Here is a 4,383-nt window from a genome sequence, read left to right as displayed (position 1 = left end):
GATAATTTCTTGTTTTTTTAGTTATTTAAATCAGCTTTATGTAAGAATTTCCAACATTAACAACTCTTTTGTAATTAATTAATTAATTTAGAGAGAGAGTGAGAGAGCATAAGAGCAGGGTAGGGGCAGAGAGAGAGGGGGAGAGAGAGAATCCTAAGCAGACTCCGCACTGTCAGCACAGAGCCTGATGTGGACCTCGAACTCGCGAACCACAAGACAGTGACCTGAGCCAAAATTGAGAGATGCTTAACCGATTGAGCCACCCAGGCATCCCCAACATTAACAATTCTTATAAAAAGCATGCGAGCACAGAACACAGAACTGCATCCAACAGCATTCTTATGGGTCGGTAGCAGACATTAGGACTTCAACCCTTCTTTGTGACACCCTTAAGCTCCCTGGTGAACTCTACTAACAAGTACTCCTGCAAAGCACACCACAAGCTCAGTTCAAGTTCTCAGCCCGCCAGCTTCAGTTTCCGTGACCACACTTACAGATCAGTAACAGAAAAGACCCCCTACCGCTCAGCCTTCACAGCAGTTGACAAAGGGGTGGGGGAGATACCAGTATTATTTCACTTAAGACATTCAACCAACACGGGGTATCTAAGAACAAAACTCACTGAAGGTCTCCAACAGATGCGGACGTCCTTTGAATGCAAAAAACATTCGTACGTTATTTGCTATCATTGCCATCTGCACACTCTGTCACCAAAGCCATAGGATTGAGAGATAACATCTCACCAAGTTGAAAAATATCCGTTATGCATGGGCTGCATGGCTCTCTCCTGTTCTTGCTCATATTGGCCTTTGAAGCCTTGGCACCACCATCAATTCCACACAAAGTTTCAGAAGTTCCTACAGCCTTCTGGTTCCATAGCACAGCCCTGTGTTCATAGCATTGATACGACTCCGTGAAATAAAGAGTAGCGGATAAAAATGGGACGGCTGCTGTCAAAGACACAGCCTGTGCAGGGCAGTGACAGATTCTTGATTCAGAAAGCAAGTAGACAGAGATATTCCCGTGGCAGAGTATTTACAGCGCTATTTGCAATGAAGTGCTTCCTCCACTAACATTTGAAATGCGATGAACTGCAAAGATTAAATGAAGGCTTCATATCGTACTTTTGCATATGAAGGGAGACAAGTGTGAAAAAAACAAAAGAACTAAACACGGTGACAGCGTGATGGCCAGAAAAGATTTTCTTAAGGAAAAAGTCTATATGGTGGGGTTCAAACTAAAACAAGGAGAAAATAATGTAGTTCTTATTTATTTATTATTTATTTATTTATTTTTGAAAATCGTGTAGTTCTAATCAATGGTTTCCATTTTGAACATGCGAAGAATTCACTTAACAAGCACAGGGATAAAATATTATAGGAGAAACCTTTTTTTTTAAACAAATTAAAAAAAGTTTTTTCTTAATATTTTATTTTTTTGAGAGAGAGAGAAAGAGAGAGAGAGAGAGAGGCAGGCAGAGGGAGAGGGAGACACAGAATCCTAAGCAGGCTCCAGGCTCTGAGCTGTCAGCACAGAGTCAGACACAGGGCTCGAACTCACAAACCAGGAGATCATGAGCCAGAGTCAGACACTTAACTGACTGACCCACCCAGGGGCCCCTAGAGGAGAAACCTTTTGATATCGATTACAGCGTGTTGGTTCTCACCAATTGGGCAAATAGCAATTCACTTGTAAACATTCAATATTTCTACCTTTTGTAACAACACTTCTAAAAGTCCTTTAGCTTTTCCTCTTTTTCTACAGAAAAAGGTAAAAAAAACAAAAACAAATACTCCAGAATATACTCCACACTGAACAAACCAATTTTGAGAAGTCTTAGTACATCTGTATTTTACATTATGCTTAACATATGTTTGGAAACATTTGAATTCCCGCCAGCCTATACCAACCCCACTGTCTACATTCCTCAGCCAGAAGATTTAGAATCCACACTTGAGCCAAAGCGTCCACTGAAACCGCTGCCTGGCTTTGCATGTAATGCAGAGCCCCAGCCAATTGCTGCACCTGAATGAGAATTGCTTAGAGGAGTTATTTTCAGAACCAAAGGCCTGACTTGGCTCCCTCTGCATGTTACCCTGGATTCGGTTCTCACCCGATGGGCCTGAACTGGGGACGAACGTGCCCATCATACCCTAGCAGCTCTACGGTGCTGCTGGGGCTGCAGCGTCACTGCTGGATTAATGCTAGAAGCGCCAGGGTTCATCCTTGCACCCATATTCCTAACTTCATCGTTTCCCAAACCAGCTCCACCCCCTCTCCTGTTACCAAAGCCACCCTGATTCCCAAAGCCCCCTGGATTGCCACCAGCTCTTCCACTTTTAACTGTCCGTTGCTGTTGTGCTTAAGTTCAGCATCGGCTATGTGGACACCGGGTCCTTTAATGATCAAGTCCCCTCCACAAAGAGACTGGGCCACCTGATCATCTGCCAATGTGGCAAAGGCAAAAGCCCTGAACGGTTTGGGACTGAAGACACCGACCACCTCCCCGTACTGGCTGAAGAACTGCCGCAGCTCCTCAGCAGTCACGTCCCCTCACGATGCCCATCAGACACCTTCCTGCTTCTCAAAGCCTTCCGTGGATTGGGGCGCCTGGGTGGCGCAGTCGGTTAAGCGTCCGACTTCAGCCAGGTCACATCTCGCGGTCCGTGAGTTCGAGCCCCGCGTCAGGCTCTGGGCTGATGGCTCAGAGCCTGGAGCCTGTTTCCGATTCTGTGTCTCCCTCTCTCTCTGCCCCTCCCCCGTTCATGCTCTGTCTCTCTCCGTCCCAAAAATAAATAAACGTTGAAAAAAAAAAAAAGCCTTCCGTGGGCTTTCCTTAGAATGAGGAAGTTTAGAGTGACACCTTCATCCATCCATCACGTGTCTCTGTGGCATTATTTTCACCTAGGTTTTATATTCCGGAAAATGAACAAAGCCAAACCCCTTTGAATGGCTAGTTTTAATGTCTTTCTTGACCTGAACCATAAGAACTTCTCCAAAGGCACTAAAATATTCTTTTAGATCCTGTTCAGTTGTTTTTCATGGGAGGCCCAACATTATTAAGTTAGACCTTTTCTGGACAGCTCTTTTCACTTGCCCTGCTGATAAAGCATCTGTCTCATCCATTTTTCTCCTGTTATCTTTGGGATAGTTGACAACATACACCAGATTCCCCCAGCCTGGATCGGGGCATGCAGAATTCCTTCTACCAGCTGGACACCTCTCATCCGCTGAGATGCTGGATTGCTGTAGCGTGGTCCACATGCCCCTGGAAACTAGGCTGTAACCATGGAAAGCAGCAATGTCTCATCGTCTTCTGATGGTATTTCAACAGGCTCACCATTCTCATCTTCGGTTACCTGAATATATTATTTGGGTACAACATCGTATTTTTCCACTAGGCCACTGCTAGGAATTCTGGTAAGGAATCCAAAGCAGCAAGGGATCCAAGAGCAGTCCAGCTACCCCTTCACTCCTACCGTAATTTCCTGTTGGCATATAGATTTCTTTTTAAAAAAATTGTTTTAATGTGTATTTATGTTTGAGAGAGAGAGAGAGAGAAAAAGAGAGCAAGTAGGAAAGAAGAAGGGAGAGAGGAGCCACGGAATCGGAAGCAGGCTTCAGGCTCCGAGCTGTCAGCACAGAGCCCAACGTGGGCCTCGAACTCATGAACTGTGAGATCGACCTGAGCCGAGGTTGGATGCTTAACCGACTGAGCCACCCAAGTGCCCCTATATGCTTCTAATAAGATTCTGTTTCAGTCCCATCCCATTCCCACCCTACTAGCCTGTGAAATGCCTCAAGATAAGGGCCAAAGCATTTATCTTTGTATGACTAATACTCGAAGATATTGTTAGACTTTCAGTAAATGTCCCCTGGATGACTGAATGCTCCTTGGATTCCTAGTCACTAGCTGGGGTCTTTATCAGCCTGGAAAGTGTTTTCTGGAATCATGACTCTTGCTCATTGGCTATGAGTCTTTACCGTGGACTCTCCCCTCAAATCAGACAATGCAGAATGGGGCCACACTAGAGAAGATCCAGCTTCACCATTTCCTCATGAATGTTATGGTATGCCAGGACCTTTGAAGAGGGGGGTTGGGGTTGCTAGGAGAGAGTTTCCTTTGGCTTGTCTCTGTGGTCTGTATCCACTCATTTCTGTATGACTTCCCCTCTTCATGGGCCCATTTTTGGGTACCCAGCAGATCCTGATGTCAGAGACACATAAATTATAAGATAAACTGTTCCCTCCAGAGGCCATACATGTTCTGATCTTTATACCCCCTTTTATATTATATCTTTCTGGCATGCTCTCCACCAACTTCTCTGTTTAACCAAACCTTACAAATCCAAATTTTATTTCAGGCTCTATCTCCTTTCTGAA

At 44.9% G+C, this 4,383-nt stretch overlaps 1 pseudogene; it reads right to left on the bottom strand.

The window, feature by feature from the left end:
* Positions 1–1,542: 1,542 nt before the first annotated feature.
* On the bottom strand, positions 1,543–3,365 carry LOC121037922 (TAR DNA-binding protein 43-like; annotated as a pseudogene).
* Between the last annotated feature and the right edge of the window lie 1,018 nt (positions 3,366–4,383).

Source organism: Herpailurus yagouaroundi, unplaced genomic scaffold, assembly GCF_014898765.1.
Source record: "Herpailurus yagouaroundi ecotype Mexico unplaced genomic scaffold, PumYag 28, whole genome shotgun sequence".
Taxonomy (NCBI): domain Eukaryota; kingdom Metazoa; phylum Chordata; class Mammalia; order Carnivora; family Felidae; genus Herpailurus; species Herpailurus yagouaroundi.
The sequence above is the reverse complement of the archived record's forward strand: the minus strand, read 5'-3'. Positions and strand labels throughout refer to the sequence as shown.